The sequence below is a fragment of the Gorilla gorilla genome, chromosome 14 (genome assembly GCF_029281585.2).
Source record: "Gorilla gorilla gorilla isolate KB3781 chromosome 14, NHGRI_mGorGor1-v2.1_pri, whole genome shotgun sequence".
In the NCBI taxonomy this organism is placed as follows: domain Eukaryota; kingdom Metazoa; phylum Chordata; class Mammalia; order Primates; family Hominidae; genus Gorilla; species Gorilla gorilla.
The window spans coordinates 63,392,897-63,418,875 of NC_073238.2; the positions used below are offsets into that span (position 1 = coordinate 63,392,897).

Below are 25,979 nucleotides of genomic sequence, written 5' to 3' on the forward strand. Positions count from 1 at the left end.
AACAAAGGATTTAATTAGCCATTGTATTCTTTAAGAATATAGAGAATAATCACATTTTAAAGAGATTTCTGTAAAACCGTTTTAAAAATATAGCTATTTTAAAAGATCGCACAATTAATACACTGAAATAAAGCCCACACATGCAACTTGTTACATCCATCACCATTTTTGAAAGGACAGTTCCTGAGGTTGGACTCACTGGCCCAAGTACTACCCCCTCCCCAGGTCTCCGGTGGCAACTGTAAGTCAAAAGCCCTCAGGCATTATTGCAGCGTCCCACATTGCTTGAGGTTCCAGGAAGTCGCTGCTGCGCTCACTTGTAAGTCTTCGTGCTGTTGTAAAAATTGAGGTCGTGGTTTTCCACGCGATTTGGCTGGCGAAGAGACCACGAAGCCACCCCCCACGTTTTCAGCTGAGTAAATATCTAAATATTTTTGCTTGCTATCCAGATCCTGGGTTCGAAGTCTTTGGGATTAGAAACTTCCAAGCCCATTTCAGAGGCTTCCTAGTCCTTGGGAGGAGTGTCTTTTAAAGCACCTGCCAGCCTTAAGTTCGCGTGCTTTCGGAAAGGGGCCGACAGGGTGCGTCTCAGGGGAGCCTTTTGAAATGTGGATTGAGAATTGTGTGAGTGTCTCTAGGAACCTCCATGAACTCCACTTTTCCTGAGTGTGGCTCCGAGCCTGGCCACAGCGGATGCTACCACGAGCCAGGCGCAGCCGGGCCTCGGGAGAAAGCCGGAAGCCCGAGAGGGTGTGGGCGCTCCGGGAGCCGAACGCGGCCGCTCAGCCGCCACGCGCCGGTGACCCCGCGGGAACTCGCGTTCCGGTGAGAGAGCCCCGGCGCGGCGGGCTCGAGGCGGGGGTTCGGCGTCCCGGCCGAGGGCGCCGTCGGCGGGGCCCGCGCAGCCGCACTCGGCGCACCGACTTCGGGCTCCTCCTCCCGGCTCCGTAGTAAGCATGGCGGCGGCGGCGTTCGTGGTCCCTCGGGTGAAACAGAAAGCGGGAGCTACGCGGAGAGGGAGCGAAGAGCGGGGCTGAGGCGGCGGCGTCACTGCCAGGAAACAACCCCAACAGTCAGCGCGCCGGCGGCCGCGGCGGCCCTGAGAGCTGACTCTGCAGCTGAGGTAGAGAGACAACGAGCAGGAACCCTAAGAAGAGGCGCCAGAGGAGCCGCCTTCTGCCTCAGAACGGCGTGACTCGGAGGTGAGAGCGCGGGCACTCCCTCCGCGAAAGGCGGGGGACACCGAGCCGTCCCAACCCCGTCCCGCCGTCCCAACCCCGTCCCGCCCCGGAGGAGGCGCCGCGGAAACCGTTAGGCTGGGACTGAGGGCCGGGGCACTCTCCAGGGCTCGGCCCCGTCGAGGGGCCCGGACCACCCCCTTCTGTGGGCGCGCTGTGGGCAGAGGTGCAGAGGGGCAGTGGGGCCGGGGACAGGACCGGTCTACTAGTCGGGCACCTGCCGGGGCCGAGCCTAGCCAGGACACGCTTGCGGGGGCGCGGCCGGGGGCGCCATCCAGCCCAAAAGGAGGCGGCATCTAGCCCGAGGGAGGTGGCGCTGGTGCGCGGGCGGCCCTTCTCTCTGTCCCCCGCCTCCTCCCCGCGGCGAGCCGCGTAGCTCCGGAGGGCTCTGGGGCGGGGGCGGGGGCTGGGGCGGAATCCTCCTGAGAGGAGCGCCCAGCACCCGCGGCGCCTTCGGCTTTGGCCGCCCGGCAGCCGCCGAACTTGAACGCTTTTCTGAAGAGAGTTTTCCCCGCTCATCTTGGGGTTAAAACCTCGAAAACCCGCCCTCTGTTTGATCCTGCGTGGCTGCTTACAGTACCTGGCAGTTCCTCTCCCCGGGCGAGTTAACCACCTGTTCAGTCGGGAGGTGGACTCGAGGCTGCAGTCCTCGCCCGGTTTTAACAACCTGGATCTTCGAACTTTTAGACACGGCTTTGGAAACGACGTCATGTGTTAGGTAAAGGAAAATGAACAGATAATTTCGCTGTCAGATTGCGAGCAGAAGAGGGACTGTTTTAATGGATGTGGTCGTTAATTGTTCTTTTATTCAACTGTTAGCGTTACAAGCCTTGGGATATTTTAGAGGGTGGAATGCGATGATTTGCTGGGGGTGCTAGAGATTGTGAATTCGAGATTTTCTTTTGTGAGATTTTACGTAAGTTCCTTTGGACACCTTTGTGTCTGACCATCTATTGAATAAGAGTCGCAGCCTGATGAGATTTTTTTTTTCTTTTTGCGGTATAATCATTATGTGTTCACTATGGGTTTTTAAAACCGAACAACGTAATTATTTTGCTTCTTACTGTGGTCTGTGTTTTTTAGTTCTTGAAACCAGTGTGTATGCTTCTGTATTGTAGGAATGAAATAACAGTTGAACTCTTACTATAATATTTTATCACCATGCTGTTACCAGCTCCAGTACTAAACATACGCCACTCAGGAGTTTGAGCCATATGTTAGGCAGAAACGAATTGAGTTTTGTGGTTCTGATCTTATGTTTGGATAAATATTTAGTTTTTGCGTATTTACTAACTCTTGTCGTCTTGTGTCACCCACAAATGTTCAAGTGAGTTGAATCCCCTGTCTTTTGGATATTTTCTTCGTTGAGTTAATTTTTCTTAAGTAATGAGATAAAGTACTCACTGAGACAGATGGTGGCCCAACAGAAAACAGTGATGAAGGATTTTTACCACATCTTTTATAAAATATAACCTGAAATGTTGCTTTTAGCTTTGTAGCCTACTAATCTTGCTTTCTAATCACACCAGTTAGTGGGAAGAAGGGATGATGACAGGAGAAACATCTTGTTAAAATTTTAATATTAAATCTTATATTTAAATTTTTTAGCACTACTACATTAAATGTTACTATATTGTCTTGTTTCATTTCATAGATCATCTGTTAGTTTTCTATGTGTAGGTTAACTGGAAAATTTTTTATCCCAGGCTGGCTACCGTTAGCCACCTGTATGCTTCTGAATTAACTCCCTCTTTTTCCCTTTTGTCTGAATCCTCCAAATCATTGAATGCTCCGGAAAAATAAAATCCTGGTTAACACTGTCAAGCATAGTTATAAGGGTAATTAATTTCTCCCAAATTAATAATAAGCGTTAAAAAAAAATTCTAGGATTATCTTATTTTGGTGACGTCTGTGTCTTCACTTCCTCTATCTGTGTGAGTAATTGAGACCTGATTTATTTTAACAGACATTTAATGATTACTCTTTACTAGTCACATTTCTACAATATAATAGTAAGCATATTTTATTACTGATTTAAAAATTTCTCCCTCTTCCCTGACCAGCCAGACATAGCTAAGGGCTGAGACATCCTTAACCCCCTGAAAAAAAGAGGGAATGCATGATTCATATTCTCATTGTCTTTTGTAGTTTTAGGCAAAGAGCATTTAATTTATACTTTATCAATTTTTAGTAATATTTGCGCTGTTTTAAAACATTTGCATTTTTTAAGATGTTCATGACATCCAAGGCTTGTGTATTTTATAATCTGCCAGTATTTTTTAAATACAATTTGATGAAGTAACCGAAAACTTTTTTTTTTTTTGAAATATTGTTGGTGCATTTTTGAATGAAAATGAATCTAGATCGTGTCTTTGAGAATGGTGTAGGGATATGCACATGATTTCCAATTTTATTAGCCAGATAACTAAGTGATTAGTGTTTCTGTTCTTTGTTTTGGTTTGCTTTTTTTGTTTTGTTTTGTTTTTAGCATTGCCTAGCGGACTTCAAATAAACTCACAATGTTGTAATTCCAAAGGTTTAGAATATGGTGCATATTTATTCCATTGAGCCTTTTACTGCTTCAGTTTATCACATTGCAAAACAAGAAATATGGCTCCCATATGTGTTAATGTCAAAAACTACTTGTTAAAACGAAATTAGTGGCCATTAATGTTGAAAGGCAAATTTTGTACTTTTACATGTATTGTGAGCTTTTATAATTTTCTTAATATTTTGGTCTTATTTCAGATAATTATTCAGTGGTCTCTTTTTATATCTTTATTCTTAACCTTTCTGTCTTCCCACTGTTGTGGTTTTGCTTGTCTTTAATATATACTTTCAAGTTTTCTGTGTAGCCTGTGGTCTTCCATCAAGTTCCTTTGTGGGTGTCATCTTTCAATGTTTCCAATCACTTATCACCTATTACCGACAGTCCTTGGGCTATTTTTTCCTCCAAGATTGAGAACTACACCTGGGAGATGTCATGTGCTTGCAGGGTGATGCAATGTTATTAAAGTGGGGATACAAACATAGTGTGATGTCTTCCTTCCTTCAAGTAGTTTACAAATTAGTTGGGGGTACTAGACTAATAGTATCATTAGCAAAAATTATAATATGGTATTATTAAGTTGTGTGACACCAACTGTAATTTAAAGGGAAGTGAAGCCAGTGAGAGCTAGAACAATCCTGGAAGGCATTTGGAGGGAGTCAGAGGAAACTTAGAAATGATTTAGATAACAAAAGGAAAGGCATTCCAAAAGAGATTCACAGGCAGAGTTGGAAGTAGTAGTAGAATAAGTAGTCCAAGAGCATCCAAGGACAGAAATTGGGACGAAGAAAGAAAGAAAGTTAGGTTGAGATGTTAGCTTAAGCACCAGGGCATCAGAAGAGGAAAATAGGCAGAGCTGGACAAGACAGTTTGTATCATTAGGAACCTATCACTGAAAGAACTATACCTCAGCTTTGACATATTAATAGCTTAAGCTTTATGTATAATGGATAGCTTATATGTGTTTGTTTATATGGCTTAGATCAGGGGTCGGCCACCTTTTTCTGTAGAGTGCTAGATAATTCAATATTTTAGGTTTTGCAGGCCATTTACAGTCTCGGTTGAATGTTCTTGTTTGTTTGTTAGTTTTTTATAATCTTTTAAAAACGTAAAAATTTTTACATTGTTGTCTCAAGAGCCAAACAAAAACAAGCCATCTGTGGACTGGATTTGGCCAGGGGACCTAGTTTGCTGACTCCTAGGTAATAATTGGCAAAGTAATTGTCCATATAGCACATACTGTGAAATGTCTTGCATCATCTTGTTTATATGGTGGTTTGGGCGTTTTATGACTATCATGTATATATTTTTCCTTATGTTATCCTAAAAAAAAGTATGTAGAAATAAGTGCTTCTGTAATTGTTATTTTGTGGCCAGACTTCTAACAAGAGCCTAGAATAGGTCTCAGAATCAGGAAGTGAAAGACGAAAAGCCTTTGAGTCAGGCCTTACTACAGTGAAAATAGCTACACAGTGGCTTGATTTAGAATTTGTATAAGGTTAGGTGTATCACCTGCCTGTGCTGGTTTTACATTTTTTAAAACACAGCTGACAGGTTAAAAACCTTGTCTAGGATGCTGGTGGTCTGTAAGTGAAAACAGAGGAGCAGGCAGTAGGGAACTTTGTTTTTAGAAGTAGTCTAGGATGAGTTAATAAAGGGACAAGCAGTTGGACATTCTGCAGTACTCCAGAAAGAATCACTCTGTTATGGAATAGTCTAATAATTGATATTTACATTGATGAGCTTGAGTCATCAAGAAAAGATTATATCATGTGGACATCAAGGCACGGAAGAAAGACCTAGAGATCTCTTTACAAATAATTAAGATTATTTTAAGATAAGTTATGGTGATTTAAAGGATATAAGTATCAGCTATTTTGAAAAGTAATTTACATGAAACATCTCTGAAGTTTCTAAATTTATAGATATCTATTTCTAAGGCAGTTCTGTTTCCTTCAGTATACTGTGGTTCATGTGCCATTACCAGGTGAATAGTGATGCCTCAGGCTGTGGCTCCACAAATCAATTGGCTGGGGCAACTGTATTTTTTGTGGCATCAAGAGAGCAAGAATACATCATGAGAGCATTTTTTCATTAAGCAGGCATCAATACATTCCATATATCAGGGTTAGTATTAGGTGCTGGAAAAAGTACAGATGTATAAGATGGGAAGCAACCTGGACAGAATCAATGATGCTTCTTTCTTCCTGTTAAAAACATTAAAACCAACCAAACAAAATCATGAAACTTAACTTTTGTACTTTAATTTATTATTAGCATTTTTCGTACTTAGTACGTACAGTACTGTAATTTTAAGGCAATATAAACCTTTTGATTTAAATAACAGCCTTCATAAATTGCTACTTAATACAATTTTTACTTTTTAAATTTTAGTTTAAGGAGAAATTCATGCCCTCCCTCTTTTTTTGTGAATGCTTGAAACAGCTTCACCATGCCAGCTGTTTCCATTTGCTAAACAAGAGGTAAAGTACCTTGGATGGTGACTCAAAAGTCTAGATCTTAGTTCTAACTTCACCACTTATTACCTATATGATTTTGGGTTAGTTTCTTGCAATCTTGGTTTTCTAAGCATTAAAATGGAGAATAATATCTATCCTGTTTTCCTCAAAGATATTGTGAGAACCCACAGAGATGTTGGAAACTATAAAAACATTAAAATACATACCATAAAAGTGCTTACATTAATGCTACTATATTGGAAGCAATGCAGCCTTTTTTTTTTTTAAAGACCAGAGTTCAAGCTTTATCCTCCAAAGTTCTGTAAACATAGTATGTTTCCAGTAAACATTCAGTTGAGCTCATTGAATTTTAGAACCTATACTTGCTTATTTTTAAAATCCTATACAAACCTACCAGATATGTGGTGGTATTCTGATTTTACAGATGAACTATACTTCTGATTGACTTCCATATCTCTTTCTCCTTCACTTCTTGAGATCTCTTATGTGCTAGTTGCTAGAAATACAAAGTGCAATGTATACTTTGAAGTAAGCCTTGGTGTAAAAGTTACCTAAGTTTGGTAAATTAGATTGTGTATGTTAATCAGCCTCTATCAGAAATGCTGGGGAAAAAAAAGTGTTGTATCTGTTTTCTTTCCTCAGAATCCATGTTTTAATATATATTTGAACTTTTTAAAACTTAAGTGTTTCGCTTCACTACTTCTTCAGTGAGGGATTACTTTAATTGGTTTATGTATATTCTAAACCGACAGACACATAATTTGGGAGGCAAAAAAATCTTACTTCTCTAGGGGTTCCAAACAGATATTTAAGTACACTTTAAATCACAGTTTAGACTTTTATTAGAAAGTAATTACGTGCTTTGCTTTAGAGAAGTATATGCCATATACAGCAACTACTTTTGTTGAGCCATAACTTGAAGGATTAGTCATTTCATTTACTTTAAAATCAGTTTTTCTTAAGATTTGCTTAAATAAAAAGTGAAAATTCATAATTTGTGATTTTATTGTTTAAATTTTCTAAATTTTTTTTTCTTAAGACAGACATTCTCAATTATGTCTTTGTTCTTATGACTTGATTTTTTTCCGTGTAATATTTTCATTTGTAATATATACTTAAAAAAATTTTTAGCATAGTACCTTCATAGTTTATGAAGTACCTTTTTGTTTCTTTAGTAACTATTAGGATCAGCTTTTCCTGATGCTTCAGATTGGTATTCCTGAAATAGTATGTTCGCAATTTTGTTTTAATCACTTGAACCTTACTAAAACTGGCCTAGTGTGTGTGACAGAGTAGCCTTTGGGTAAAATGTAGGGGCTACTGCCCCTCTAACCATCTTTTAGGCTGCTTCCAGGATATTTAAAAAACATGAATTTATTCAGATCGTTCCCCAGTTTTAGAAATCGAAATCACAATACAATTCCTGCTGCATTAATTATAATTTCCTTTGTCTTTGAGAGTCCATACTCTGTTGATATCCTATTGTGTCATCATTTCTTACCTCTTTACAACTTTGTGATATAGTGTAGAGAACATATTTCTCATTAGGCAGCCACTGGATTGTTTGTTGACTTCTCATACTGGCTGTATAGAAACATGACTGTGCTACTTTACCTGTATGAGCCTTGGTTCATTCATTTTACAGTGTAGTAATAATAGTAGCTATCTCCTAATATAGACTGTACAAGAATTAAAAGATCCTATTTAACATGACAAGTAAAATGCTTGCCATAGGATATTTATATCTAGAACTTTGACAGACATACCTAATCATTGTCACTCAGGCATCCTGCATATCATTCATTTATTCATTTGTCTATCATTTGTTGAACATTTAAAATGTCCTAGATACTTAGAATATGAATGTCGAATGTCACAAAAATGAATGTCACACTCCCTCCCCTTTAGAAATTTACAGAATGGGATGAGAGATAATGATATGTAAATAAATACATATTTTTAAATAATTAAAATATCTTGTGTCTTTTCACTTGTGTGAGTCCTTCCTGTCTTTTAATATTTAAATGCCAAATGTTTCCATAATACCCACAGAATATCTGGGTTGTATATATCATACTGTAATGTATATATATTTTTTACTTGTCTAAATCAGCTATTCAACTATGAACTCCTTGAGTTTGACCAGTACTACTGGAATCAGCAACTTTTTTAATATAAGAGAAGATAGTAAATATTTTAGGCATTGTGGATCATATGGGCTCAGTTGCAACTACTTAAACTGTGCTATAGGAGCACAAAAACAGCCGTAGATAAATTATAAACAATGGGCATGACTGTGTTCCTATTAAACTTCATTTACGAAACTAGGCAGCAGACCAGATTTGGCCCACAGGCTTTAGTTTGCCAACCTCTGCAGTGGTGCGTGCATATACTTTTATTTGTGCTTGACAAATAAAAGGCACTTAGTAAATAATATGATTAGTAGGCATTAAACACTTTCTATATTCTGGGTGCTATTGCAAAAAACTTTATATGTATCAGTTTACTTAAGCCTTAAAACATCTCTCTGTGGTAGATACTATTATCACCAAATGTCATAGAGTAATAATAGAAGCACTTTCATTAATAGATAGGAACACAACATTGGTTCAAAAGTCTTAGGCAATACATTAAGAACAAGAAAAATAATTAACCTGTAAATAAAGGGGGAAAATGTATCACTATTATTTAGAGTTGATATGACTGCTTACAAATACAAATAAATATAATACAAATACAAATAACAAAAAAAATGAGATAACAGAAAAAGATTTGTATTAAAAAATTTCAGTAAGCTGATTGGCTATAAGATAAAATTAGAAAATTCATTAGCCTTCTTATATATCAACAATAACCAACTATGAAATACAGTAATAAGAAGTAGCAGCCTAAACTATAAAATACTTAAGATTATAAAATGTGTAATAGCTATGTGAAGAAAACTGCAAAAAGATGTGAATGGATGGAGGAATATTCATGAATGTGTCAACTTAATGCCATAAAAATGGCAGCTTTTACTAAATTATTCTATAAAGTCAATGTAGTTCTAATCAGAAATTCAACAGGAGTTTTAAAATGGAATTTGACAAACTGATGGTTCAAGTTTTGAGAAGGAAGCATGCACAAGAATGGCCAAGTAAATTTCAAAAAAAAAGTATAATAAATGGGACCCATCAAAGGTCGAAACATTATAAAATTACAATTATTAAAATAAGAATTTGGAGTAGGAATAGGCATATTGATCAAAGGAATAGAATAATAAATTCAGGAGAAGATCCATAGATAAACGTGGATAAAGAAGAATTGTATGATAAATGAATGAGTAATGGAAGAACTGGTCTATAAAGGATGTGGGGCAATCAACTGTCTAATTGAAGTAAAGATAGTTAGGTACCCACTTCGTGACACTCTCAAAACTAAGTTCCAGGTGGACTAAATGGTTTTTTATATTTATTTATTTATTTATTTATTTTTGAGATGGAGTCTCGCTCTGTCACCAGGCTGGAGTGCAGTGGCGTGATCTCGGCTCACTGCAACCTCCACCTCCCGGGTTCAAGCGATTCTCCTGCCTCAGCCTCCCAAGTAGCTGGGATTACAGGTGCCCACCACCACGCCCAGCTAGTTTTTGTATTTTTAGTAGAGACGGGGTTTCACCATGTTGGCCAGATGGTCTCGATCTCTTGAGCTTGTGATCTGCTCGCCTCGGCCTCCCAGAGTGCTGCGATTACAGGCGTGAGCCACCGTGCCCAGCCCCGAGTGGACTAAATGTTGATAAATAAAAAATAAAATGACAAAACTTTTAAAAGTTAATTTAAAAAATCGTTGGAGTAGAGAAGGCCTTTTAAGTGAGACATCAAACTTAGATGCCATTTAGAAAGGAAGGCAAGCAATAGACTGGGATAAAATATTCGACATGTAATAGACAAAATTAATATTCAAGGTATATAAGGTGTACCTACAAATCAATATGAAAAAGATAACCTGATAGAAAATGGGAAAGAATGTAAGCAGGAAATTTATAGAGGTAGAAATATAGGTAGCCTGTTAAGTTTTGAAGAAATACTATTGAACCGAATATAAGTAGCTTCATCTTTTTAGGAGAAAAGTTTGGCAGTATCTATCCATTTCAAATGTACATTCTCCTGAGCCAGAAGTTTTATTTCTATATGTCTGTAATATAGAAATGCTATCATTCATTAATAGAGCATATTGCATGATTATTCCATGCAGAGGAGAAAATGTATGATGGGAAACTGGAAGTAATAAGATCATCATTAGAACAGTTAAATTATGGTGTGCCCTTACACTATAATATTAGATACTTATGAAAAAACATGAAATAGACATAGATGTACTTCTTAAGATATTTTACATGAAAGGGCAAGATACAATATAATACATACACAAAGACACAATTCATACACACACACAAAAAATACAATACACAAAAGCAATGTATGTGATTTCACTTATGTAACAACCAATCCCAGAAAACCTAACACACAGGTAAGCGCAGAGAAGAAGACTAGAAGGGTACACCACAGTTGTTAGCTATAGAAATAGGAGTTGGATTAGGGATCAGGAAAGAGTTAAAAACAATGTTTGTATGTATATTTTCAAGTATAAGCAAGTACAGCCTTTGTGATATAACAAACATAACAACACATGTAAGGCTTTGTTATGATTGGTCCTGATTAGGACCATTCCTCCTGGGTGGATAGCTTTGATTTATGTCGGTTTTCCCTGCGTAATTTTTAATAGCACTTCCTTTCACTTGCAGAAGCTTCCCAGTTGGTGTCTGAAGTCATTGGTGTTTTTAGAAATAGCAATTTCTGTATAGTGTTGGATCTGAAACTGTGTTAAAGTGGGTTAAAGAAGTGAGAATTCTACCAGTGATTCTTAACCTCTATAACTACAACTGCCAACCAAGACAAAATAAAGTGCTTTTTATTTTCAGAGTTTCTGTTATAAAAACACTTTGCTTTTTTAAATATAAAGTTATAATTTCGAATGTAGTTTTTTTAAAGTCCCATATGTCTGGATATTTTGATCCTCCCCTTTAATATTAGAACCTAATATTTCAAGACAGTTAATGATAGAGGTCAAGAGAGGAATCAGAAGCTTAAGAGGAAGACAGAGTAAAGAGAAGGAAGTTATTTTTTGTTTTTTTTTTTGAGGCGGAGTCTTGCTCTGTCGCCCAGGCTGGAGTGCAATGGCGTGATCTCGGCTCACTGCAACCTCCGCCTCCCAGGTTCAAGAGATTCTCCTGCCTCAGCCTCCTGAGTAGCTGGGACCAGAAGCACGTGCCACCACACCTGGCTAATTTTTTGTATTTTTTAGTGGAAACGGGGTTTCACCATGTTGGTCAGACTGGTCTCAAACTCATGACCTCATGATCCGCCCACCTCAGTCTCCCAAAGTGCTGGGATTACAGGCGTGAGCCACTGCGCCTGGCCCGGAAGATTTTTTTAAAAAGAAGTTGAAGGAAGATGAGTATGATTAGAGGCAATCTCTAACCAAGGCATAGTTGTAGATTTATAAACAAAGAATCTGGTCATCTCAGAAAGGACTACTTTAAGGACTACTGGATTCTGCAGACAAATCTACTTATAGGAAATAAATGTTTCTTGATTTTATTATGATAAAATTATTTTGGAGGAATTAGTGAAGGAAACATGTTAATATGGTTAAGTTATAGTAATACAGTAGCTTTTACACAGGGACTCAAACTTTCTGTTGTGAATTTAGTTACCAATGTATTACTGTGGCCAGAAAATATTCAGAAACTACAGGTTTAATCTTCAGTCCAAAAATCACACCAATGGATTTGAAGTTCTACAAGAGCAAAGTTAACAATCTATAATATAAAAACTAAAGTTTTATATAATACTTCTAAAAAGGACAGTAAAATATTTGGAAGTGAAAATAGGATTGTCCCAGGTGTAGTTGCCTTTTGGCTCTAAAGGGTAGCCTATGTGCTCCAAAGACACTAGACAGCTAGAGCTATATGTGGAACTTAAGAAGATGTTACTTAAAAGAAAAACTGATCTATGTGCACACTATCAGTCCTTTAATGGACTGGGGTTCGTTTCTTGGAAGCAGTTCTTTCTCTCTTGTTTCCATAGTTTCCTGACTGGAAGTATATTTTTGATCAAGATTTCCTTTGAAGTCTATTTTAACACGATTTTCATGTCAGTATTAAGGTATAATTTCTTAGTGGGAGAATGGGGGCTGTATCTCCTAAATGTCTAATTAAATTTAAATTTAGTATATCTGACTAAGAAGGGTAAGGATGGTGGCTCTGAATGCCCTCTTCCCTTTTAAACCTTTCTTCACTTAAGGGACATAAAAGAGTGAGGCTTATCCATCCGACCAACACTACTCTTTCCTTCTTTCCAGTGGATGTGGGATTGGAGAAGAATAAGATAAATAAGTTACAGTAAATTTGTTGCTAACAATCTGTGTAAATTATTGATTTCTTTGTAAGTGTATGAACACTTTCATTAGGTTAAATTGTTGATATTTTAAAGTTTTTGACCTCAGTGGCAGTTTCATATGGTTTGACCTATTGCATTATGAAACTATGGCTATAATCACTGCCCTGTATATAAAAATGTTATGGCACTTAAACAAAAATACATTATAACTTATTTAAATAGCATAAATTTGTGCGTGCTTTGGCAGCACATATACTAAAATTGGAACGATGCAGAGAAGATTAGCATGGCCCCTGCACAAGGATGACACACAAATTCATGAAGCGTTCTGTATTTTTCAGACTCTAAACCAACAAAGATAAAAAAAGACAAAGAAGGGCATTACATAATGGTAAAGGGCTGAATGCAACAAGAAGAGCTAACTCTCATAAATATGTATGTGCCCAATACAGGAGCACCCAGATTTATAAAACAAGTTCTTAGAGACCTACAAAGAAGCTTAGACTCCCACACAGTAATAGTGGGAGACTTTTAACACCCCACTGTCAATATTAGATCAACGAGACAGAAAATTAACAAGGATATTAAGGACTTGAACTCAGCTCTGGATCAAGTGGACTTAATAGACATCTACAGAACTCTCCACCCCAAAGCATAAATTCATAAACAGTACATCACTGATGAAATGTCAACATCCAAGCCAAATTGGAATGTTCATGAATACACCTACTTTAGCAACAGGTAAAGCCAAAAATATTGTTACTGCAGATATGTATCATTATACATTAAAGGGTTAAACAACCTTCTCCAGAATCTAAATTGCATATGAGAATGATAAAAGCCATAATATAGTAATTTATAATTTAAAAGCTTGTAGTATGGCCAGGTGCTTGGCTCACACTTAATAGTCCCAGGACTTTGGGAGGCTGAGGTGGGAGGATTGCTTGATATGAGGAGTTTGAGACCAGCCTGAGCAACATAGCAAGACCTTGTTTTTACTAAATAATAAGTAAATAAGTAAGTAAGCCAGGCATGGTGGCACATGCCTGTAGTTCCAGCTACTTTGGAGGCTGAGGTGGGAGAATTGCTTAAGCCCAGGAGCCTGCAGTGGGCCATGATTGTGTCACTGCACTCCAGCCTGGGTGAGAGAGTGAGAACTTGTCTCAAAAAAAAAAAAAAAAAAAAAGATAAGAAAAAGCTTGTAGTAATTTATAAGTTAAAGCTATCAGACATGAAAACCTTAAGTGTTCAGCAAAGTACGGATAAACATAAACATTTAAGGAAACTACACAGGGCTGGAGAAAGAGCCAACTAAAAAGATTGTATATAGAACAGTATCCAAACTCACACAGGGCCAGAAGAAGTGCCTGTTTCCACTAGCTAGAACAGAAAGCCTCATAGTTCACAAGGCATTCAGTAGAGTACTCTGGAGGGTTTTGCATTAGTAGTGGGGAAAAATTAATTACATATTAAATGCAGCTCTGTTCTTGCCTAATCCATCGTAAAAGCAAGTCCCAAAGAATCAAACTTTGTCCGAGTCCCTTAGCCACATCTTATAACAAATCTCCAGATTATTTATGGAAATACAAAAATATCCAACAGCCAACAAGATAAAGTTAACAGTATCTTACATGCAGTTCAAATTACTGAGTCTGCAAAGAAGCAGGAAAATACAAACCATATTGAGAAAAATTAATCACTTGAAATTGGCCTTCAAATGATACTGATGATGATAGTCATTGAAACAGTTATGACTGTTGGAGAAGCTAACAAAAAGATTGAACGTGTTAAATAGAGATACTGTCAGATTAAAATTACGTGTCAAAGACATACTACATTAATGGCATGTTAGACTTTGTCAAAGAAAAGATAAGTGTACATGAAGATACAGCAATAGAAACTATCCAAAATGAAGCACAGAAGAAAATAGAATTTGGAGACAATAACTGAAAAAGTATTTGAAGAAATAATGGCTATTTTCCAAAATAGATATAAACTATAAACCAATAAGCACAATAAGCATAAGAAAGATGAATAAAACTCTGCTAAAACACATCATAAATCACTTAAAGATAACTTTTTTTTTCTTTTTTTGAGACAAAGTCTCGCTCTTTTGCCAGGCTAGAGTGCAGTGGCACAATCTTGGCTCGCTGTAACCTTCGCCTCCCAGGTTCAAGCGATTCTCCTGCTTCAGCCTCCCGAGTAGCTGGGATTACAGGTGCATGCCACCATGCCCAGCTAATTTTTGTATTTTTAGTAGAGATGGAGTTTCACCATGTTGGCCAGGATGGTCTGCATCTCTTGACCTCGTGATCCGCCCACCTTGGCCTCCCAAAGTGCTGGGATTATAGGCGTGAACCACCGTGCCCGGCCCATAAAGGAAATCTTAAAAGCAGCCAAATAAAAACAGAACAAAGATAAGGGTGACATCAGATCTGTCATTAGAAACAATGTAAGCTAGAAGACAGTGAAGCAATAGCTTTAAAACTTTTTTGCAAAAACTGTCAACCTGGGACTTCTTACCCAAACTATCTTTCAAAATAAAGGCAAAATAAAAATTTCAAATATACAAAAGCTGAAATAATTTATCACTTTCATTTATGAACTAAAAGACATGTTAAATAGAGTCCTTCAAGCAGAAGGAAAATTAAACCACATGGAAACTTGGCCACAAGGAGTTTAGAGTACTGGAGGTGGTAACTATCTGGGCAAATATATAGGATTTTAAAAAAATTATTATTTGAATATCTTTAAAAGACAAATGACTGTTTAATATAAAAATGATGGCAGTTGCCAGGTGTGGTGGCTCGTGCCTGTAATCCCAGCACTTTCGGAGGCCAAGGCAGGCAGATTGCTTCAGCCCAGGAGTTTGAGACCAGCCTGGGCAACATGGTGAAATCCTGTCTCTCCAAAAAAAAAAAAAAAAATACAAAAATTAGCCAGGCATGGTGGTGCATGCTTGTAGTCACAGCCACTCGGAAGGCTAAGTTGGGAGGATCGCTTGAACCCAGGAGGCGGAGATTGCAGTGAGCTGAGATCACACCACTGCATTCTAGCCTGGGCAATAGAGACCCTGCCCTCCCCTAAAAAATGACAACGTGAGGTTTAAAACATGTAAAAGTAAAATATACAATAATAGCAAAAATCCCAGAGAAATTGCAGATTTATTGTTGTAAGGTTCTGATACATATTCCTGAAGTAGTGTATTACTTGAAGGTATACAGTAATAAGTAAAACATGTGTATTGTAAATTTTAAAGAAACCGCTCAAGTAACAAAGAGTTGTAGCCTATAAATCAACAAGAGAGAGGGGATGGTATAATAGGAAATAATTCAAAATGAAGCAGATGAAGAGGGAAAAGGGGACAAAGAACATTTGAAACAAATAGCAAGATGGTGATATAAATCCAGTCGTATCAACAATCACATTACATATAAATGGCCTAAACACCGCAATTAAAAGTCAGGGATTGTTGGATTCAGTTTTTTAAAATTAAGACCCAAATATTTCACATCTACAAGAAATCCACTTTAAGTAAGTTAAAAGGATGGAAAAAGATATACCATGCTTACACTATCCAAAAGAAAACTGAAATCAGTAAGTTAAACCAGAAGTTAGGTTACAGAACAAAGAATTCTAACCAGAGATAAAGAGGATTATTTCATACTAATAAAGGGATTAATTAAGAGGGCATGGAATTATAAATATTTATGCATCTAGTATAGGAACTGGCCTGGGGGCAGTGGCTCATGTTTGTAATCCCAGCTCTTTGGGAGGCTGAGGGGGTTGAATCAGTTGAGTCCAGGAGTTCGAGACCAGCCTGGGCAATGTGTTGAAACTCCGTCTCTACAAAAAAATACAAAAATTATCTGGGTGTGGTGGCACACACCTGTAGACCCAGCTACTAGGAAGGCTGAGGTGGGAGGATTGCTTGAACCTGGGAGGTTGAGGCTGCAGTGAGCTATGCTCACACCACTGCACTCCAGCCTGAGTGACACAGCAAAACCCTGTCTCAAAAAAAAAGAAAAAAGGAAAAAAAAAAGAGAGTGTTTCTGAATATATGCTGGAACTGCAAAGAGAAATACAGATGCTCTTTAATTCATGATGAGGTTATGTCTCGATAAACCCACCTGGTTAAAATATGTCAAAAATGAGTTTAATTCACCTAACCTACTGAACATCGTAGCTTAGCCTAGCCTATCTTAAATGTGCTCAGAACACTTACATTATTATATGGTTGATGAACAAAATCATCTAACACAAAGCCTATTTTATAATAAAGTGTTGAATGTCTCATGTAATTTATCGAATACTGAAAAGTGGAAAACCGAATGCTTGTATGGATACTTGATATATGGTTTCTACTAAATGTGTATCTCTTTTGCTCCATCATAAAGTCCAAAAATTGTAAGTTGAACCATCACAAGTTGGGGATTGTCTGTATACAAATAGTGCAATTTTAGCAGAGATTTCAATACCCCTCTCAATAGAAAGTAGAAAGAATGTAAAGCCTAAAACTATGAAATTTCTTAAAACATAGGAGAAAATCTCTGTGACCTTGCATTAGGTGAAGATTTCTTAAGTATAGCATTGAAAGCACCATTCATAAAATGACAAATCGATAAATTGTACTTTATCATAATTTAAAACTTCAAAAGACATTGGTAAGAGAATATAAAAACAAGCCGCAGACTGGGAGAAAAATATTTGTAAATCACTTATCTGGTAAAGGACTGCTATCTAGAATGTATAAAGCACTATCAAAACTCAATAATAAGAAAACAGTCTAGTAACTAAATGGACAAAATAATCCAAAAAATAGTCAACCAAAAATATACCTGGATGGCAGATAAGCACATGAAAACAACATCATTGTTCATGGAAATGCAAAGGCTCCAGTTCACAAATGGTTAGTAGGAAAATTTGAGAGATGACGGGTGAGTTCATTATCTTGATTATGGTAACAGTTTCACAGGTGTATTTATGTGTCAAAATTTATCAAATTGTACACTTTTAAACATGTGCAATTTGATATATGTCAGTTATACCTCAGTAAAGCTATTTCAAAAATCAAGAGTAGTTGACACATTGTATTAGGTTGGTGCAAAAGTAACTGGTTTTTGCCATTGCTTTCAATTAAAAGTACCATTTGTACCCTTAAAAGTAATGGCAAAAACCGCAATTATTTTGCACCAACCAAGTAGTTATAACAACTACTTGATGCGTGTTTGTTTAATACATTTAACTCATTACTCTGCCATTTCCCAAGAGTATTTGAAAGTTTCAACTTTGTTTAATCTACAGGAAATAGCAACTTCAATCTAAGGATAGTATATCATACTCTCCTAGTATATTGATTTGACCGTAATATCCAAAGGCAATTAAAAATTCTTCATTAAACTTGATTCCTCTACGAATACTTTCTTATCCTTAGGTCAGTATTTTTATCCGTTTCTAGTTGAAAGATAATGTATTCACATCTGGGATGAGGCTTTCCAGAATGAAGTATACACCTTACATTGTTATCAACTTTACATCCTTATTATCAGTTAGTACTTAATGTAAAAACTTGTTTAGTCTTAGATTTGTATGGCCCAGAGACTCGCAGCATCAGCCTAACCTGGGAACTTATTAGAGATGTGATTTACTGGGCCCCACCACACACCTGTTGAGTCAGAAACTCTGTGTGTGTGGCCCAGGAATCTGTTTTAATAATCCATGCAGGTCATTCTGATACATACCAGGATTTGAAAGCTGTGATCTTAGAGCAACAATAGGACTTTAGATTCTTAGATACTTATAGTAGTTTCATTTTTAAAAATCTCATATGATAGCACACTTAAGATTTGTACATTTCTGGTAAAAGGAATTTGACAAAAAAATTTTTAATGAAGATGTGTACATTTTACCATACATGAACTTTTTTTTAAGGAACTAAAAATTTTGAATGCTAGTAACACATGCAGAAGTGTTTAGGGGTGAAGTATACTGATGTCTGCTGCTTTGAAGTGCATTTAAAAAAGATCGCTAGAGGAATACATGCAATTAAATCCTGTCAATTTTAGAACCTAGGTGGCAAGTATATGGGTGTTTACTGTTCAGTTACTTCAGCTTTTCTGTGGGTTAAAAAAATCCTCATAATATAAAATCCTTCCATGACTCCTTTTTAAATTTTTGATCAAGAGAGTGAAATGTGCCCAGAATGTGCTCTTAGGCAAAATAATGGTAGATAGTAATGAAGTTTTAGTATCTTAACAGCAATTATGAATAAAGATATAGAAAACTGTGTTTCACTAGGTTGATAATACATTTGTTAATCTTAGAAATTGGCTATTTGAGATTTTTCTAATCAAATTAAAATGGGAAGTGTGATCTTGCTAATGTTCTTTAAATTACCTCCATTGATTGTCTCTTCATATATCCAGATGAAAAGATTCGTCAGCTATATATGATCTAGTTAAAGTCACTTTTGAGGACTGATATAAATTATTGATTTTTTCAAAAATAAAAAAGTAGACTAATGTGGTCTTCAGAAATAAAAAAATTACTTGCTTTTAAAACATTATTAAAGTCTTGACAGTCAAATGGATGGTACTTAGATTAAAAGAGGTTTTTAAAGACATGGCAAATAGTAGTGTGCACATCTAATACAAATCCTGATTCAAACAAGTTTTAATAAAAACAAGACAATGCAAAATTTGAACACTGACTACATATTTGATGATTTAAGGAATTATTGAAGTGTATGTATGGTAATGGTTTTGTAATTATGTTTTAAAAAGGAGTTCCTGTCTTTCAGAGATACATACTGAAATATTTGCTGTGGTTGAGCGCAGTGGCTCACGCCTGTAATCCCTGCACTTTGGGAGGCCAACGCGGGCAGATCACAAGGTCAGGAGTTTGAGACCAAGCCTGGCCAACATGGTGAAACCCCATCTCTACTAAAAATGCAAAAATTAGCTGGGCGTGGTGGCGCATGCCTGTAATCCCAGCTACTCGGGAGGCTGAGGCAGGAGAATTGCTTGAACCTGGGAAGTGGAGGTTGCAGTGAGCCGAGATCGTGCCACTGCACTCCAGCCTGGGTGACAGAGCAAGACTCCGTCTCAAAAAAAAAAAAAAAAAAAAAAAAGGAAATATTTGCAAATGAAGTTTTGGAATGTCCTAGATGTGTTTCATAATACTGCAAGACAGGAAGTGGGATATAGATGAAACTAGACTGGTCATGAGTTGAAGCTGGGTAATGAGTACATGGGGTTCATTATACTATTATGTTTACGTTGGTGTATGTTTGAAGTTTTCCACAATAAAAGGTTTTAAGAAAGATGTAGGTTAAATTTAACTCTTACATCATGATCTGAGAACGAAATCATCACTTATTATGGTGTTTCAGTGAGAAAATATTTTCCAATTATATCTGACTTTAAAACAACTAATAATAATATTAATAAGGTCTCTATGTTGCCCAGGCTGGTCTCAAACTCCTGGACTCAGGTGGTCCTCCTGCTTCAGCTTCTTAAATTGCTGAGATTACAGTCGTGAGCCACTGTAAGAGTGAAAGGCCTTTTTATTTATTTCTTTTTTAAAATTTTCAGATATATCTGACTTCTAACAAAATACTGTAAGGGAGCCTATTTCTTGATTGAGGACTGCCTTTTTTTTTTTTTTTAGCATAACAATCTTAGTTGTAGCCTTTTTTTTGTACCAAATCTTGTACTGTTTTATACTTCCAGTATCCAAAGATATGAAAAAAGTGAGCATGGGGGAGAGAAAGAAAAGCAAGGAACTAGATTAAGCATACATCTTTTGAATTATAAAAAGTTGTCTTTTTTAAAATTTAATATCAGTCATTGAAAATGATTAATAGCACTGTCTTCTTACCATCCTCCTCCCTTTTCACTTTCTCTACCAATATACATTTCTATTATAAATATAGAAGATAACAAGATTGCTTATTATGTCTTCATAAAATTTCACATTAACATATGGACATTTAAGGTGAACTGAAATAATGCATGTAATTATATTTTTAAGAGCCATTTTTCTGCAGTACAGTTGACATCAAAGAGGGTAATTCAAAGAATTAATTAGTTTTGGCAAAAATATAAAATAAGCTAATATCCTGTTCTTATGGTTAAATACAGTCTATGAAATATTTGTTTTTGGTTTCTGATAAGAAATGATAGGATAGTTTTGCAGAGTGATTCCCATGAGTTTCATCTCAGGAAATTCCACCACAGGTGATTTCAAATACCTTATTTTTAGTCTAACATAGTCAAGTTTAGAAGATGAAAAATCCAAACGTTAAAAATGAAGTAGAAGTCTAAATTGGAAAAATACATTTTAGGATATCAGTTCATGAGATAAATTAGTATTTTGGATAAAGTCCAAGTTCTGGCAGAACTTATTTAAATTCTCCTGAAAGGGTACTTAGATGGTTGAGAAGCCAAATATGTGTGGTTGCCTATGGCTCTTCAAGACTATTAACTTTTAAATCAAAATTTTGATGGTGGTATAAACCATATCCATATTACAAAAAAAACTTGAGAAATAGAGAGAAACAGTTACATAATCTCACCATCTTGATACAGTTGCTACTGTAATTCTAATATTTTTACCTAACATTTTGTTCATGTGTATATTTAAAAATACTCCTAAATTCTAGAGTTAAATGACTAAAGCTCTTTGGAGTACAGTCAGCCTTCCATTTTTGGGGGTTTCACATCCATGGAGTCAATCAACCGTGGATCAAAAATATTTGGGAAAAAATGGATTGTTGCATCTGTACTAAATATGTACAGAGCTTTTCTTTTTCATTATTCCCTAAACAATACAGTATCACTATTTACGTAGCATTTATATTGTATTAGGTATTATAAGTCATACAGAGATGATTTAAAGTATACAGGAGAATGTGCATAGGTTATATGCAAATACTACAACATTTATATAAGGAGCTTAAGGTTTTGTGGATTTTGGCATCTTTGGGGATCCTGGAACCAATCCCCTGTAGAAACCAAGGAACAACTGCATATGATAGTCTTGTGGTTTCAGATATGGCTCAGGAGACATGTAGTTTTTAGTTTGAATTGGACACATCAAAAAACCACATCAAAACACATTGGATTTCGGCAGGGCATGGTGGCTCACACCTGTAATTCCAGCACTTTGGGAGGCCTTGTTGGGTGGATCATTTGAGGTCAGCAGTTCGAGACCAGCCTGACCAACATGGTGAAACCCCATCTCTACTAAAAACACAAAAAATTAACTGGGCATGGTGGCAGGCGCATGTAATCCCAGCTACTCGGGAGGGTGAGACAGGAAAATTGCTTGAACCCAGGAGGCAGAGGTTGCAGTGGGTGGAGATCACACCATTGCACTCCAGCTTGGGTAACGAGAGCGAGACTCCGTCTCAAGAAAAAAAAAAAAAAAAGACATTGGATGTCTCAATCTAAATGTACATATTTTTCCTATCAGTACTTCAGTTGTAGTATTGCTGTAATCCAAGATGTAATCCTGCTTTGCATTTTTCCACATGCTTTTTAGACAAAAAGAGCTGAAGTTTCAAACCCCAGACCAAGCTTATTCTCATGAGCTATTTCCCTTAGTTTCTAGGTCTAAGCTGTTGTCATCATATAGATAACAAATCTAGGTGGAATTAGCGGATATGAATAATAAGGTTAAGGAAGAAAACTAGCAGAATACATGTATAAGGAAACAAGAACAGATTCAGAATTATGTCAGCGGCTGAGTGAGAAAGCACCTGATAGTGTTATGGACTGAATGTTTGTATACCCCTCAAAATTCATACATTGAGCCCTAACCACCAGTGTGACAGTATGTGGAGCTGGAGCTTTTGGAGATAATTTGGCTTAGAGGAGAGCATGAGCATGGGGGGGTCCCCATGATCAGATTAGTGTCCTTAGAAGAAGAAGAGACCTGAGCTTGCATGCTCTCTGCCTTGAGGACAAAAGGAGAAGGTAGCCATCTGAGAGCCAGAAAGAGGGTTCTTACCAAAAAGCCAACCATGCTAGCACCCTGATCTTGGACATCTTGGCCTCCATAACTGTTAAAAATTATGTCTGTTGTTTAAAGCACCCAGACTATGTTATTTTGCTGTAGTAGCCTAAGTTCAGTAAGACGGTAATTGGTACTAAGAAATGGGTGACTGCTATAACAAGTACCTAAAAATGTGGGAGTAGCTTTGGAACTGTGTAATGAGTAGAGGCTGGAAAAGTTTTGAGGTGTGTGCATAAAAAAAAAAAAAGTGCTGAGATTGCTGCAACCAGACTGCTAGGGGCAATTCCAGTGAGGGCTCACAGAGAAAAGAGGAGAGCTGGAGAGAAAGCCTCCATCTTCAAGGAGGACACATAAATAATCATGAACAGAATGTCATTTGAAACATGGGTGATAGGCCATTCTGATGAGGTCTCAGATGGAAATGAGGAGCATGATTTGGACAATGGAGAAAAGGCAGTCCTTGTAATAAAGTGGCAAAGAATTTGACTGAATTATGCTCATGTTCCAGTGTTTTCTAGAAGGCAGAACTTGTGAACTGTTAAATTGGGTGTTTAGGTAAAGAGATTTCTAAGCCAAGTGTTGAAGGAGCAGTTTGTTTTCTCTTCACTGCTTATTCAGGTTGAGCATCCCTAATTTAAAAATCCGAAATATAAAAAGCTCAAAAATCTGAAACTTTCTGAGCTTTGGCATGATGCCACAAGTGGAAAATTCCATCATGTGATGGGTTGCAGTTAAAACAGTCAAAACTTTGTCTCATGCACAAAATTATTTAAAACACTATGTAAAATTACCTTCTGGCTATGTAAGATGTATGTAAAACATAAATGAATTTCGTGTTTAGACTTGAGTTTCATCCCTAAGATATTTCATTACGAGTAAGCAAATATTCCAAAATCTGAAAAAAATGTGAAATGTTAAACACTTTTGGTCCCAAGCATTTTGGATAAGGGATACTCAACCTGTAGTAAAATGTAAGAAGAGAGAAATGAATTGAAGAAAGAGAAATGAATTGAAGCAAAAAGGCACCAGAACTTAAAGATCTGGAAAATTCTCAGCATGTCCATATTACAGAAATGAGAAAGAACATTTGGAAGAGAACATCAAAGGTGTGGCTGGCTGACCGTTTGCTAAGAAGATTAGCATGGGTGTAAACCATGGACCTAATAGCCATCTCAACCGAAGCCAGGAATAGAGACTGAATTATATTAGAAACACTGCCAGCTGAGATTAAAGGAAATAGAGAACATGGGATAGAATGAAGGAAGACTGTGAACACGCATGATCATTTCAGAAAAGGGAGAAGGACTCCAAAGGCAATTCAGAGGTCATCAGGGCTGCTACGCCCACTACAAATCCAAAGTGCATGGGCCCAAAGGGCAAGGCCGCTTCCACCTCAGCTTTAAAGGGCAGGACTGCCCCGCAGCAGAGCCTCGTGGGAAGGTCCCTGTGAGAGTGCTGCATGGTCAGGGCTCCACCAAGCAGAAGGGACAGGTCACCTCACTGAGCCATGGGAGTGATGCTGCCATTTCAGTATCTGGAAGGCAGGACCATCACCCCAGTGGATATGGAAAGCAGAGCATTGAATCAAAGATGATGATTCTCAAGCCTTAAGATCTAACGGTATTTGCCTTGGTAGGTTTTGGACTTGCTTGGGACATGTCACCCCTTTCTTTCATCTGATTTCTCCCTTTTGGAGTGGGAATGTCTGTCCTGTGCCTGTCCCACCATTGTCTTTTGCAAATACATAACATATCTGGTTTCACAAAAGCTGGAAAGGAATTTTGCCTCAGGATGAATTGTACCTCTACCTTCACCTGTATCTGATTTAGATGATACTTAGATGAGACCTTGGACTTTAGAGTTGATATTTCTGTGAGTTAAGACTTTGGGGGCTGTTGGGATAGAATGAAAATGACATGAATTTTGGAAGGTCAGGGGCCGAATATTATAGACTGAATATTAGTGTCTCTCCGGAATTCATATATTGAACCCCTAACCCCCAAAATGATAGTATTAAGAGGTGGAGACTTTGGGAGATAATTACTGAAAATAGTTAGACTTAGATGAGGTCATGAGGGTGGAGCTCCCATGATGTGATTAGTGTTCTTATATAAGAAGAGTAAGAGACACAGAGCATCCTCTCTCCCTCATGTGAGGCAACAGCAAGAAGATAGCCATCTGAAAGCCCGGAAGAGAGGATCCTTACCAAGAACCAAATTTACCAGCATCTGGATCTTAAACTTCCCAGCCTCCGGAAGTGTGACAAATAAATGTCTGTTGTTTCAGTTACACACTCTTGTGGGTTTTTTTAAAATAGCAGACCAAGCTAAGACAATTTGTAAATGTTTTCTTCCATTCCATAGATTACCTCTTTACTCTGTTGATTGTGTCTTCTGATGCACAAAAGTTTCTAAGTTTGATTAAGTCCCATTTGTCTGTTTTTGCCTTTGTTATGTGTGTTTTTGCTGTCATATCCAAGAAATAATTGCCGAATCTAAAATCATGAAGCTTTTCCCCATGTTTTCTTCTAGAAGTTCTACAGTTTGGTTCTTACATTTGGATCTTTAATCCATTTTGAGTTAATTTTTGTATATAGTGTAAGATAATCCAAATTCATTGTTTTGCATGTGGCTATCCAGTTTTTCATACATCATTTGTTGAAGAGACTGTCCTTTCCTCATTGAATGATCTTGGCACTCTCGTTGAAGATTATTTGGTCATATATGCTAAAGACTTATTTCTAGGCTCTCTATTCTATTTCACTAGTCTGTTGTCTTTATGCCAGTACCACACTGTTTTGATTCCTGTGGCTTTGTAATATGCTTTGAAATCAGGAAGTGTGAGTCCTTCAACTTTGTTTTCTTTCAAAATTGCTTTGATTATTTGGGATCCCCTGAGATACTAGAATTTTAGAATGGATTTTTCTTTTCCTGCAAAATAAGCTATTGGTATTTTGATAGGGATTGCATTGAATCTGCAGATTGCTTTGGACAGTATGGACATTTTAACAATATGAAATCTTTCACTTCGTGAACATGGGGTGTTTCTGCATTTATTTGTGTTTTTAATTTCTTTCAGCAGTGTTTTGTAGTTTTCAGTGTATGGCTTTCACCTCCTTGATTAGGTTTATTCCTAAGTATTTTATTCTTTTGGTTGCTATTGTAAATGGAGTTTTTTTATTTCTTTTTCAAATTTTCATTGTTATATATAGAAACAATGAATTTTTATGTATTGATTTTGTATTCTGCAACTTTGCTGA

At 37.2% G+C, this 25,979-nt stretch overlaps 1 protein-coding gene and 1 non-coding gene across 3 annotated transcripts in view; both read left to right on the top strand.

Annotated features, from left to right (window-relative positions):
* The first annotated feature begins 487 nt into the window (after nt 1–487).
* FNDC3A (fibronectin type III domain containing 3A) overlaps nt 488–25,979 on the top strand; it is a 229,773-nt gene continuing 204,281 nt past the window's right edge. The window contains exon 1 of one of the 2 annotated variants that reach the window (XM_019039750.4): nt 488–1,202. The gene's annotated coding sequence lies outside the window, so the exon portion shown is untranslated. Of the gene's footprint in view, nt 1,203–1,298; nt 1,957–25,979 lie in introns of those variants that run through there. The other variant, XM_055359836.2, reaches the window with a different exon arrangement.
* Nucleotides 12,939–13,041, top strand: LOC115930506 (U6 spliceosomal RNA). The gene has a single exon (XR_004067137.1). It is a non-coding gene; the product is annotated as a U6 spliceosomal RNA (small nuclear RNA).